This window comes from Opisthocomus hoazin, chromosome 5, assembly GCF_030867145.1.
Source record: "Opisthocomus hoazin isolate bOpiHoa1 chromosome 5, bOpiHoa1.hap1, whole genome shotgun sequence".
NCBI classification, from domain to species: domain Eukaryota; kingdom Metazoa; phylum Chordata; class Aves; order Opisthocomiformes; family Opisthocomidae; genus Opisthocomus; species Opisthocomus hoazin.
In genome coordinates, this window is record NC_134418.1 from 86,340,714 (window position 1) to 86,355,475 (window position 14,762).

Genomic DNA, 14,762 nt, shown 5'->3' on the forward strand with positions numbered 1-14,762 from the left:
TTCAAGTTGCATTGGATGGTTCCTCTTGGATTTCAGGCATGTAAACTCTGAGCGTTAAAGATACCAACTAATACATTCCTTGGGGTTGTCTAGTGGAAGATGTCCCTGCTCATGGCAAAGGGGTTGGAACCAGATGATCTTTAGAGTCTCTTCCAACCCAAACCATTCTGTGATTCTATGAATATTTGTCAGAGAATACAGCCTCCTTCCAACCATCATCGCGCTCTCCTGGATTTGAAGGGAAATTAAAAACATGAGGAGTAAAAGAATGTCAAAGTTCATTTGAGATCTTCAGGTCAGATTACTCTTCACAGCGTGTCTCCAGCTGTATCCCGCACCAGAATGGACACTCCATCCGCAGACTGGTGCGGGCTGAGTGAGGGTACTGCCTGCCCATTGAGGGACTAGCTTTTTTCTGGGTTGCTTTGTGATAGCTCAGAAGTGTCTTTTTTTGTCGTGGTTGTTGTTGTAGCACACCTTACGCAGTCAATCTATTCTTGATCCCAGAGCTGCAGAGAGCCTTGTTTACTGTGTTAGAGACCGACATTGAAGTACAACACTCTCAAGCAGACTCCAGTCCTACTAGAACACCGTCCCCAGTCCTGCTCCCAGGGAAAAGCCCATGAACGGCACACACGCTGCATCTCGAGCAACATACGGGGCAAAGTCTGGAAGGCTGGACACGGTTGCTCAGACATGGTGATGGGTACGTGCTGGAGTTACCCGGGCATCGCTTCCTGCTGTCCTCTGGAGCCGTGAATCAGTGATAGGCTCCAATCTCACTTGGACGACCACTACATTTCTTGGGTACCTCTTCAGGGCATCTGCTTATTTAGAGATTTACTGACTCATTAGGACACCGCAAATAACACCTCCAGGAGCCACAGGGTGAATTTGGCTTCCTGCTCATTTCTTCCCCTTCAGAGAGAGCATTGTCAGATAAAGTGAGGCAACATCCTAATGCCAAGATAAAAATAAGGGTGAAATCACTGGAAAAGAAGCAGTCAGTTCTGTTTGTCTCTATAGATTTCCTTCTTCACAGATGCAAAAATGTATGCAGACAAAATATATTTGGAGGGCAAAATATGCCTGTAATGCTCTCTTATTAGCAATTGTCCAACGACGGCTCTTATTCCGCTGGAAAATGTTTTCCTTTAGTTAGAATATTCTTTTCCTGAACATTTCACCAGTATCAAAGAGTGCTTTTATGCACTTATGGAATGCTGAGGGACCAAGAGCAATGCAGAAAATGGTCTATAATATAGTATATTTTCTCAGGAAACTTTCAGTCTCAAAATCAGATTGTAATGAATGAGGATTTCTTTTCAACAGAGTGCTTTAGCACGGGTATGAAGCAAACAGGGGGCTTGAGCAGTGTTTGCAGAGCTGACGGATCACATGGGAGAAGAGAAGCATTTACCTCGATCCAGCACGGAAAACCTTTTGAAGAGTTGTCCTTTGCAATTGTGGTGGGTAGGAGCCACAGCAAAATGAAAGACGAATATCCAGAACATTTTAAATATTGAAAAGCAACTCTGCTTTCAATTTCTTTGCCGATCTTGGTGTAAATTATTAAAGGGGAAGGTATTTAATGTCTCTTCCGCTTTCCAAAGACTAGCATCATTTTTTTGCTCATGCTGGACACGAGTGGCAAGTGCAAAGAATGTGACTGAGCTTTGTGAAGGTTCCTGTCCCGTGCAGAGCAACTTCTTTCACTGCTGCACTCCGCTCCCTCCCCCCCAGGGCAGTTGTTAATACACTGAGATAGTCCGAACTGGCAATGAAAATTCCTCTAAGCCACCACGCTCTGGGTGGGGTTCAGCTGCTTTTACTGTGGCTGTGCATGGTGGGCTACGTTTCTATTGAAGAAAAAGAAAAAAAAAGAATTCTGACAGCATTAACACATTAGAACATGTGTCCAGTGGTGAGGCAGTGACCAGGTGGTACTGGGAATATCAAAGACTAACACCAGCTGGGATGATAGGGTTAATTTTCACCAGAAGCTGGTTGGCTGACCCACACCAGCCAATCCAATGGGCTGTTCTACACCATGTGATGCCATGGTCAGTATTTAAGTGGGGAGCTGGGTGGAAGAAGGACATTTGCTACCCAGGAGAAAGGTGAGCATCAGGTGGTGAGAACATTACATGCTGTATATTCTTTTTATTGGTAGTGTTGTTATTTTCTTTGTCTTTTACTGTTCTGTTAAACTGATTTTGTCACAACTAAGGAGTTTTGCCTTTTCCGTCTGTTTCTCCTCCCCATCCCTCCAGGGAGGGGGGAGTGAGAGAGCAACTGCGTGGCTCTGTGTTGCCAACTGAGGCTGAACCACAACACCACATAAAAAACCTGTCTTGCTGTGAGAGTGACTGAGCACTGGACAGGTGGCCCAGAGATGATGTGGAGTCTCTGACCCTTGAGATACTCAAAAGGCATCTGAGCATGATCCTGAGCAACCTGCTGTAGGTGACCTGCTTGGAGGAAGCAGTTCAGGCTAGATGATCTCCAGCGGATCCTCCTAACCTTAGTCATCCTGTGACTATATTCAAAAGCTGACAATGCTGGTGTTGGATGGAAGAATGAACTCGCAGGTATTAAATGGCTTGCTAAAGATTCAAGCAGCATTATCTCTTATAGCACAAAATTAAACAAGCTCCAGGTTTGATCTTATTTCCTCTTCTGCAAATGTGTTCTTGGCTTTCTGCCTTGGAATTCATTGACTCCAAGTTCTATGTTAAACCTGACCAGCACAGATCCCTAAGATGGGGCTTTTCTGCCTCTGAAGATCTCTGCTAGTGGTCAGAGGAGATCATTTTGGCCTCTTGGATTGTGAGGTTCCACTGAAGACTCCTTGCTGGGGTGGACTGTGCGGAAACCTGATGCCAGCAATGGCATTCCCTGTAACACATGGCTGCAAATTAATGTCCTCTTCCCCTCTTCACTTTCAAACCCAAAATCTGTAAGAACAGTGGCCAGGTTTTCTTCAGATCCCGCTACCCAGGGAGGCTATATAAAGAAAGTATGAATAAGTTAGAAGTAGCAATGTTAGTCCTTTAACTCTAGAAATAGATTGATTTGAATATAAATCTATTACAAAAAGAATACCTACCATTTTAAAAAGGAGCTTATAGATACATTAAGAACTTAATTTATCAAACTCCCAAAGATATAACTAGCTTTACAATTGAGCCTGAGGCAGTATGTGACTGATAGGGCTTTCTGTTGCCCTCCAAGTGACCTAGCTAATCTGAAAAGTTCAGAATTCAGTTCTGGATGAATTACATGGTAAGTTAAGAATAGTCTTGATTTAAGGGGAAAAAAAAAACAAACAAGCAAACCCAAACAAAGAATCAAAAAACAGAGGTAGGAAGGCTTATGTGGGTGTACATAAATGCAAGTGTGCATGCGTGTATTTCAATCTTTGAGTCCTAGAACACTGAAAGAAATGACTGTGCACAACAGAAGGAATATAGTTCTTTTCTGTATGGGAGCAAGCACAGATCAGAGTCCAGCCAGTGATTCACTTGCTCCTTTAGAAAACAAGGAGCCTGGTATGAGGGGAGCACTGAGTGTGATCAAGGATAAAGGATTCAGCACAGCTGGAGTTAAAACATGCACCTTGCTGTTTTGCCAGGCCTGACCAAATTTCCAGCCTTCCATAGCCTTCGGTTAGTACTTGCCTTCTGATCACACATCATACCGCAAACAAAGCGTACACGACGTCAGTTGGCTCAAACCAGAATTTAATGTACTCTGTTACAGCTGTAAGTCAGTGCAGATCCATGTGTTTCTCTAGAACCAACAGTCTTGTTTTATGAGTAGGATACAGCCTGGATTTGGTTATGCAAGTCATGAGTGCAATATCATGGTAAAATGTACTCCAACAAAAAGCCTGACGCACGCTGAACGGGGGATATGAGTTATACCCGATATTAATGAACCATGCATTATTAGAGAAGTGTTCTGCATAAGCTATGGGGCTAAGCCACGGCTTTATGGCAATTATATTTGTGTTGTAATTTGTGAAGGACTAAAAATTATTGCTTGGATCACATTTTAAAGCACCTAGAGCAGAACCAGCTAACGCCTTTTGAACCAAACTGTCACATCAGTGAGGAAGTCTCCTAATCTGGAGAGATATAATAGTACGAAACGTTTAAACGCTGCTACTGATAGTGATGATAAATGCTGATTTTATTGATTTATTTTGGGACAGAGGGGCTCCTTAATGTGACCAGTTGAGGTAATACAGAGAGCAAGCGCTAGCCAGAAGGAAGGCATGGGAATGGGCATCCAGAGGTGAGGGAAGGGCTTAGCATCGCTGTGAGCCCGCATCCCTCAGCTCTGCCCGCTCCGTGGCGGTGCGAACCCTTAGGTGAAGTCCTGCCCTGACTGCTGCAAGCTGTAAAGCACCTTTTGGCTACAGGGTTTGTCCCCCACCTTGGTATTAGCGTAGATGTTTGTTTGTAATTCAGCCTTTGGGTAAATGTCAAACTTGTGTGATATTTTTCATAGTAGGCACCTTTTCTGTCCTTTTTTTTTTAATCATCAACCGTGTTCTCTTTGCATTTGGTGGCACAGTCCCCTAGCCTGCTCGGTTCACCAGCCAGAAAAGTAGAGCTGGCTGTCTGAACCGCACGGCCCACGTCCTGCTAGAGAGAGGAATGACTTCCTTTCTGTTAGCAGAACCACTGAGCTCCAGGGACAGTTTTGTCTCTGTGACATTACGCGTCAAAGAGTGGCATCGAGGACCGCATCTTTTCCAGCGTTAGCTGCGTGGTAGTGCTTTACTTTTAGGGGTGTTAGGACTATTGCTAATCCTGCAGATACTTTTTTCCTAAATTAAAGGTATTTAGGAAAAATTATCTGGATGTCTTGTGCTCCCACAGCAGTCAGCACAGTATGCAGCCCATCACTGTTGCCCCGTTTCTTACCTTGTACATTGAAGTCTGATTTTTCCTTAGAACAGCAGCTTCTGTTCCTTGAAGTTGAAAAGAAAGCCTCTGAGTTGTCAAAAGTCACAGCACTCCCTGAATCTGCAGCCAACCTGACTCAACAGATCACTTCTGAGAAGTGTCATTTCAGTGTGTTGTGGACTAATCAGTTAATCACCTAATTGGTACTCCAATTAAGGCAATTTAAGTCATGTGAGCAAGGAGGAGGTTTGTTTCCTCAGCTAGGCTGCAAATACTAATCTTTATAGTGCTTAGGAGATGGGAAAGAGGAAATCATAAAAGAGAAAATTGAGATTTATGCAGTGCTAGGCCATTATGAATCGGAGAAATAAGTATTATTGCAGGTTGTAAGGCAAGGAGGAACTTAGCTGAAAGTACCTACAAAAGTTATGAGAAAGCTGCAGGTCTTACTAACAATACAAACACTTGCCCTCTAAAGAGGACCATTTCCCATGGTGGGACGCAGACTGGAATTGCAGCTGCAGCTCGTTTTGGTGGTGGCTGGGAGAATTCTTCTGCCCACCACAGAAGAGCCAGTGTGTGAGGGGGCTTTTCATGTGGTCATCTGTTTCCTCTTCACTGCATGACTAAATCCTTTCTGACACTTTGCTATCTTACGTTAACCAGTCTGAAGCTGCATAAACCCGCCGTTTTTATGTTAAGATCCCGCAAATGAATGGATGTGTTTTCTGCTATTCATTCTCCATTTTCACAATGAAAATTTATACACTGTCCATTCACTCTTACCGAGCATTAATGGCAATCGAATGGTTTCCATTTATTCTGAGCTTAGCACAACATCACAAAGAGCTGACTCCTTGAAATTATTGCCTCTCACTACTCACACATTAAATTTCTTGCTAAAGCCGAAGCATTTATGCCTGAAGTGTGGTTGCTTTGTTGCCAAGTTATAAGAATGGCAACACATGAGCTTTCAAGGCCAGTATGACACACATATCAATATAGTTTTGATTATTTCACTGTTGATGAAATAGTGGTCATCAATGCTAAAGGAATGATTGCAGTTAAATGAGAGTTTGCTATGAGCGATATTGTGTTAATTTTACCAGTGTATTAGAAGTATGTCTTAGCTCTGACTTCCCAACCTAACTCCCATCACAGATCTTGATCTTTTCTGTTCAGAGGTTCTATCTGGTTTTATTAACTGGATTTTTTTTATAAAGGTGGATAAACTATTCCCTTTCCACGTACAAGAATTATTTCTGACATTTTTTATGGATGTTGGCATTTGATTTCTCATGGTAGCAATTATGCTTGAAACCCTTACACCTGCTCAAGCACCAGTGGACTATTATATCCTTGCATCCAATTACATTTTCCAGTGACAGTTATTTTTTGTTTCACTGTGTTATGTGATGCAATCACAGATTGAATACTGCTGTTCAGAACATTTGTAAGGCTCCTTCGTGGGGATTTATTTTGATCAATGGTGAAGGAATTTTATAAGTTTTGGATCTCTAATTAATACAAGATCTGTATATTATTCACACTGATTAATGGTTTAATTTGCAAGTTCACATATTGATTACAATTTCTAAAATGTAGACCATGTATAAAATCTGAAACAGAAGGCTCAATCCACCTAAAGACTACTTCAGTGGAGTAATGGGTCACTGCATATCGGAATTGCATACCTGTATTAGAAGAAATTACTCCCAAATCACTCCAAAATTTCTCTCCCTGCTCCCCACCAGGGGCTCAGGGGGACTGGGAATAGAGGCTGTGGTCAGTCCATCACACATTGACTCTGCTGCTCCTTCCTCCTCACACTCTTCCCCCATTCCAACGTGGATCTTTCCCACAGGCTGCAGTTCTCCACGCTGCTCCAGTGTGAGTGCTTCCCATGGGAGACAGTCCTCCACGATCTTCTCCAGCGTGGGTCCTTCTCACGGGCTGCAGTTCTCCACGAACTGCTCTAGTGTGGATCTCCCACAGGGTGCAGTCCCTCAGGAACAGACTGCTCCGGTGTGGGCCCCCTGCGAGGTCACGAGTCCTGCCTGCAAACCTGCTCTGGCATGGGCTCCTCTCTCCATGGGTCCACAGCTCAAATTCAGTAACCATAGCATTCATTTGCTTTTAGAATTAAGTACAGCATGATGCTGCAAACAGCCAAGGGGGCTGGAGTTGCACAGGCAAGCAGGCATTTTTGACCTGGTGAGCACCTGACTTTATGATCTATGTGAGCTTCTCATATGCAATGAGCACAGCGGGAAGGGTAGGTCCATGGTTGTCTCTCCATCTGACCTGCTCGTTCATAAGCTTAATTGCAGCCCCAAAGGAAGCAGGACAACGTTGCAGGGAGGGTGAGGCCATCACCCTGTCCTCCTGTTGCAGAGGTCCACAGTGTGGTCTTGTTGCAGGAATGACAGTGATGTTTCTCATAGGAATCGTGCCAAGAATTATGTTCAACCTACCTAATCAAGGAACATTGCGAACAGTTCAGCCTGAAGGCATTATCTCGCCTTCAGGGACCGTTATTGTTCATATTTTGCCATTTTGCCTAAAAGCATTTGCGATATAATGCAATGTTGAGGCTGTGAAATAACCTGGATGTCTGTTCAGCATCCCACTCAAATCAGATCTCAATGAATTCCGTAAAGAAAAAAAAGGAAAAGTGGCTTAAATGAGAGAGCAAAAAGCTATGGAAATCACATCTGTCGTATGGTACAGTACCATAGGGAATCAAAGAAAAGGAAAATTTGCAAAGCTGCTAAGAAAAGCACTACTTTAATTAGGAAATAATTGGAAGGGGGGAAATGATCTGAGAAGAATACTGCAGAACATGACTCACTATTTTCATAGCAAGTTACAAAGAAATTGCTTAGAAATTTGGTATATTATTTTTATGTTCAAATATTTGGAATGGATTTTAAAGATAAAATCTTAGAAAATGTTCTTATTTCTTATCCAGACTGCCTCCCAGCCTGACCTACCTTTAAAGAACTGATGCTTTTCATTTTCTTTTGCACCTCAGAAAATCGGACTACATGAAGGTGCATGATTTATTGATACATTTGTTTTAAAAAGTAATTCAGTAGAAAGCACAACAGACATTTTTCTGGCCAAGCCAGAAATATGACCACTTCAGTAAAAATGTTAAATTAGGGTTAAAAATGGAGATTGCACAAACCACATTGTGTACGCAAGCCTGAAAGCAAAGTTTCTCCCTTATCGGAAGCACCTATAACCAAAATTAGTGAGAAAACTCTTCCGTGAGAGAGATCACTGATGCTTTAAGGATTATTTTTAAAGGAATCATCACTGAGATTTAGAAAAATAAAAAAACCTGTATAAATTCTCCATCTTCCCTGCTCATGCAAGTGTGTAATACTCTTTAAAGCATAAAAATATTTAACAGGCACCTGGACTTCAGTAAATTTAATGTGGGATGAGAGCTGTATTTTCATTTCATGGTATATTTCCCTCATTGTGAATCTCAAACTCAGCCTAGGGAATTGTCGTTAGTTTTAGATAATTAGGGAGCAACTCAAAGCTCTCTCGCACCCACTGCAGCAGAATATGAATATCAGTACCTGTATTCTTTGTGAATAATTTAAAATAAGTATTTAAGTGTCTAGGAAAAGGTATTGCTAACTTCTGTGGCAACTCACGATCTGTTGAAAACTCTGAGTAAATGGACTGTTGATTCCGTGTCTGCCCCAGGCAGATGGCAGTGCAAAGGGGTAGCTCCCGCCTGGGCACGGTTCCTTCTGCCACGGGCACGCGTGCGGGAAGAGAAATGCAGATTCTTTAAGATCCACGTGAAACTATTCCACGTGGACTATTTTTTTTGTCTTTATGAATTACTCTTTCTTCTTCCATCCTTTTTTCTTCCCCCAAAGATTAATACTGCGATGTGCTTTTCATTCGGAAGCCATGCCGCTGAGGTTTGGGGAGAGGGGGCTGTGCTGAATGGGACTTTACGCTTAACACGGAGCTCTTGTTGCAGCTGACTTTTAGCAAACCTTCATCTACTTAAAATGCCTCCCTTTCTGTTCCAGCAGCCTTCTGTCAGGTTACGAGAGGCTGTATAGCAAAGGGGAGATTATGTAATAACGTACCGCTTCAACTAAGATGTATTTCATATTCATTCCTCAGGACTATATATCCCTTTGATAGGCACGCTTGATAGTCACCATAAATAAATTCAGGGTTAGATTGTACCTCTCAAGGTGATTTGTGCAGGATAAAGGCAGCTGTTATTGTGTTTCAGCTCTTTGTAATGCATGTAGAAGGCAAGGAGGGTTTTGTCAAAAGAAAAATATTTCCGTTCGGTGCCTTTTTTTTTTTCCATGGCAGAAAGTCAGCCAAACAGAAAACTATTGAACTTGAGCTTTGTCAAAGAATGCTTGCTGAGCAATTGAGGGGGAATAGCTTTTTCCAAAATCGGTTTGTTTAAACTCCATTTTCTTAACCAAAACCTTTTTGTTTGGTTTTGGTTTTTCCTAGCCCATTTCATCTCTGAGTTTTCCCGTAGATAAGTGAAAAGAATTTTTCCTCGGTGTCAGTGGATCTTTTCCAATCTTTTACAGATCCAAGCTTTTCCAAAATTGATTTTTTTAAATTCCATTTGTATGGGGGTTTGGTTTTTGGTTGTTTTCCTAACATGTTTCATTCTAGTGAATTCCTTCTCGGCGTGGTGAAATGAGTTTTTCTTTGGCTTCAATACCTAACATCATTTCTTTCTATAAAAGTGCGAGAGCTTACAAGAGCATTTCCGAGTACCCCCTCTCCCCGCAAACCCAAGGAAGATTGGGCTCAAGGCACCTTTCACTCCTGAGGCACAGCACTCTGGGGAAGAAATGCTCATTTTCAGGAACGTCTGCTTACGTTGGCAAGTGGTCAACGACAAGAAAACCAACTGCAGAACACCCTTTGCAGTTAGGCTGAAGGCATGAAGAAGTAAGCATTTATAATATATGCAAAGCCATCATCCTTTGGTTGGCTTTTCTGAATCAGCTGAAGAGTTCTGCCTGGTTCCCCTGGGCTGGCTCGGCCACAGGACCAGGGAGGGGGGCCAGCAGGGGCTCTCGGTAGCCGGATTGCTCACTGCCCCCGATTCCTTCTCTGCAAACTGGCTTCAAACTGGGGTGCTCGTCAGGGCATCCCATCCTTCTGCAGCAGAAGGCTCGAGTAAGGTGAAGCAGCGATAATGAAAGTTATTCCAAAAGTGGGTGGTGGAGCATTATGGTGAGTTTCTTGGGGAGAGAGGGAGGACTTACCAAGACATAAAAGAGAGCATGCATTTAAGTCAATTAGAGGACACATATCATCAGATATTTTTTTCTACAGAAACCAAAATTTGCCCAGAAAGGGCCTAGAGATGATTCAAACCCTTATTAATTCCCAGCAAATCCCATGCTAGTAGTCTGTAATGAAAATGATCGAGTACATTTGTTCTGATAGCAAGATAGTACGTGCCTTAGAAAGGCCTTTGAGAATAAAATTCCCTCTATGCACATCAGATGTTAGCGATCATTTTACCTGATGTATTTTGGCAAAGTGGCTTGCTATATTTTTTCCATTAAGAAGCAGCTGGGATTGTATAAGCATTGGAATAACGTGGGAGACAATTAGAAATTGTAACAAGTATTGAATAGCCCTAAAGGAGCTTCTAGGCTCATAAAACTCCCAATATTCTGACAAGGGATATTTAACTTAAGTTTATTTAAGGTATCTTCTACCTCCTCCAACTTGCCTGGTGTCTCAAATTATTTCTGAAATGTAGAGTGAGAGTGTGTATTAATTCTTGAAGCTGAATGCCTTGGACGGATCTCCAGGGAATTCTCTTCAAGCAGATCACGCTGGAGCTTTTGATACAACACAGCCCAGACTTTTACAATTTCCTTTCCTTCAGCATTTCCATTGCCAATTCAGTTAGTCTGAATTGTGGGAAAAATCACAGAATCACAGAGCTGTAAGGGTTTGAAAGGACCTCTGTGGGTCATCTGGTCCAACCCCCTGCCGAAGCAGGGTCACCCAGAGCAGGCTGCATAGGACCTTGTCCAGGTGGCTCTCGAATGCCTCCAGAGAAGGAGACTCCACAGCCTCCCTGGGCAGCCTGGGCCAGTGCTCCGTCACCCTCAGAGGGAAGAAGTTCTTCCTCATGTTCAGCTGGAACTTCCTCTGCTTCAGTTTGTGCCCATTGCCCCTTGTCCTGTCGCTGGGCACCAGTGGAAAGAGTCTGGCCCCATCCTCCTGACACCCACCCTTAAGATATTTATATGCATAAAAATAATTGTTTTTTGCTTGTCCTTTAATTTGCCTCACGAGAAATCGTCTCACTTACTTTGTGGGCACGAAGCTCCCATCTGTGCTTTCTTTTTTTGCCTGGGCAGGACGACTGAAACGGTCCCGTCATTTCCTTCTCTAGAAAAGAGAACAAAGAAAGGTTATCTTCAAAATCTCAACCTCTCGGATATCTCTTCTTAAGGTTGATTCTGAGGTTTACCAGGCTTTGAGGCTTTCGCTGACCCGTGAGGCTTTTCCCTCTGACACTACAAAGCTCCTAGGAGTCTGCCCACAGGCAGTGCCCAGCAGCTTGTGCTTCACCATCAGAGTAGATATTGGGTATTTTGTCGTAAAATGTCATTCCTCAGCTCTGTTACAGATTTCTATTACTGGTAAATTTACCTACACAGCTTGCATCTTAATTGTATTTTCATTGGCACGAGCATTTTCTGTTTATTGGCAAAGGAACGTTTAGAACTTCTTGTCTGCAAACAGCCAGAGTTTTGCCAGGGTGCTGGAGATGCTGCGCAATACCCAGCACCACGGCATCTTCCAGACGCGGCTTTCAAAGCTCACCTGGTGACTTTGCAATGAGTTTTAAGCGGGAATGGTTTGCAGCCTGCTGTAGGTGACCCTGCTTCGGCAGGAGGGTTGGACTAGATGACCCACAGAGGTCCCTTCCAACCCCTACTATTCTGTGATTCTGTTTTCCATTAGGGCAGCCTTTACGCAGCAACAGGTACAGCTGGGAGATGACTAGCAGCCAAGTTCAGTGCTGCACAGTGGAAATGAAGAGCGAGCACAAGCAGCCTTTTCTTATCCCAGGCAATTCCATTTGGAGGGTATGAAAAATGGCTTCAGACATATTATTAATACCTAGGTAGTGACTGCGCTCTGCAGCAGCTGTCTTTTTTTAAAAAGACTTGTTTGTCTACTGTAGTATCCAACGGTTCCTTTTTTTTCCTAAAACGAGCTTCCACACTTGGATGTCATTTCAGTCTTGAAGAACTACTGCTTTAATCTGCTGAACGCTGGATGGTCTCTAAGGGATTTTAGGACACCACTTACAGTCAGCTTTTATAGCTCTTTTGTGCTTTATGACTAACATAGCTGTTTTTGAAGTGGAAACAATGCCTACAAAGTAGATACAGGGCAAGAAAAATAAAATAATTATGCTTAGGCAATTCAGAATAGGCAAAGGAAAGAGCAAACACATTAATAATTTGCGATATTTAATCGTAAGCTTCTGTACTACTCCCTTAAAGGGACCTTTCCTGAAGATATTCTCCTTAAAGATTATTGACTTATGCTAGCATGATAGATTATTTAAGAAATTCTGTGAACTGAAGGAATCAGGCACATCAGGGAGGTAAAAGACACTGATTTCCTGGAAAAGACTTTTTTTTTGGGGGGGGGGGGCTGTTATGTATTTAGGGGGCTGCTATATTTAAAGCCACATTATTAAAACTGTGCTGTGGCATACGAAGCGATTTGTTGTTCTGTGTCTTGGTCTGATCGACTGTGATTTTTATTAAGGATTCCAGCTGCTCATTTCTTAAGTATTAACCACTATTTTATAAACATTTGTTTTCCTGAAACCGCCTCTACTCTTGAAAAACTGTAATCACTTCCAAAGAAATATCACAGAGAGAAGGAACTTCTTTGTCTGATTTTCTCAATTCTGTCCCAGAAACCTTATAATTGTAAGTAGAAGCCTTCTGCAGTCTGGAGGAAGTAGGGAAAGTAGTGCAAAGGGAAGCGTTTGACCTCTTTGGGTGCTCTACGGCAGCATCAGGAGAGCAGTTGTGTCTGGACAAGGCTTAGACAAACCCTGCATCGAGATGGGACTGCCTGGCCATTTGCCGTTGCAGCATGAAGAGCACGCGGGCATTTCAGAGGTGGCCAGGAGGTCTTGTTGTGTTGGCACAGATGAACTGAGAGTAGGGTTAACTTGTCCATGTGTGACAAGAGGCTCCATATTCAAGTGATTTAGGAAGCACTGCTCAGTGACTGAGGGTAGCCAATGCTATAAAGGCTCCTTCTTTTAGCTCTTGCTCCTCCTGCGTGTTTCCAGAGCACCAGGGGCTAGGGGCCAACCATGGCAGCCTCCTCACCAAATCGCCACTAGTCTCATTTTGACTGTCGTGGCGTAAAAGTTGATGAGGTAGACCTACTCAAGAGGCCCTCGTATATGCACTGTACTCCATTGAAAGAAAAGCTATCTGATTAATCTGTCAACGATTGCGTTGGACGTGTGTGTGAAGAAGCAAAAGAATAAGAGATATCGGAGATACGCCATGTATCTCTGGAGCAATGCATCCAAATTACCATCACACCTCGAGGGCCGGGTACCAGACCCAATGCTCTGTGCAGGGTATGTGGGCTAAAGAAACACCTTAAGCAAAGTCAAGAATTTGTTATTAGTCAAATTAAACTATTAGAAATCTAATCAGACTTATTACTGATCTAGTTACCATGATGCTAATATGTACAGTTGAAATTATCCAGTTACAGCTATTTCTTATTTATAATACAAATGTTGAACACAGACTTCCCAGTATCTATCTTTGTCTCTTTTATGATCATCTTTTTCATTCTGGGTCAGCAGATCGATGGTGTTACTGTTCCTTAAGCAGGACATAGTAGCAGAGGGGAGTTACACCAATGATCCTGCATCTCAGGTGCTTCACTGGCAGGAACATGCTGGTTACAATAAGCCTTCTTCCCCATTTCTGGTTTCACTTGGCATTATTTTGACATGTTTGCTGGCAAACTTACTTTGTCTTTCTTCAACACTCTGCAAGTTCCGTGTTATCATTGGGTTTTAGTATATATAGTTTGTTTTCATGTGTTGGATACCTGCCTTTTGCTGTCTTGATTATCCCTAAATCCAGTACTACCCGGGTCTGCAGCCCTAAGGCTTCTGGTGTCCCTTTCGAGGCCCCTTATGTCATCTTGTGCTTGAATTTTGAGAGGCCCCTGTTTTTCTTCAAAAGCCTTGGAGCTGTTCTTTCTCAGTAATGTAATTAACGTTCTATTCGCTCAGCCTAGTCAACCATACATCTTCATTCAAGGGTTATTCAAGAGTTCACAAAAAGAAAGCTCCCCAGGCGCATTTCTTTGTATACCTACGTGCATTGGTAACTACTTGTTATTAATAGGTATTAATTAGGGCAGTATTACTGTTATCAAAATTGCTTTACAACAGGAGGGATTTCAGCCACTAGAATTGGACTGGCTATTTAAAAAAGTTGATCGGGTGTTACTTTTGGTGACCATCCTAACGCATAGTTACAACTTGTTGGTGTGAGTTAGTGGCTTCTGGAGCTCAGAGCAGATTTGAACAGTTGAACTCAAATCCTTAGTGTACTTTACATCATTGTCAAAAGCTGTGTAGGATTAAAAATTCATTGGTAGGTAGCACTGGCCATTCCTAACTCACTGATTCCAGCTCAATGGTGTTAAAAACATGATTTAATTCTGGAAATAAACTTAACAGTTGTTTAAAATCCATTGATGTTTTGCCCAGGTAATGGCACCACCTTAAGCAGGTTG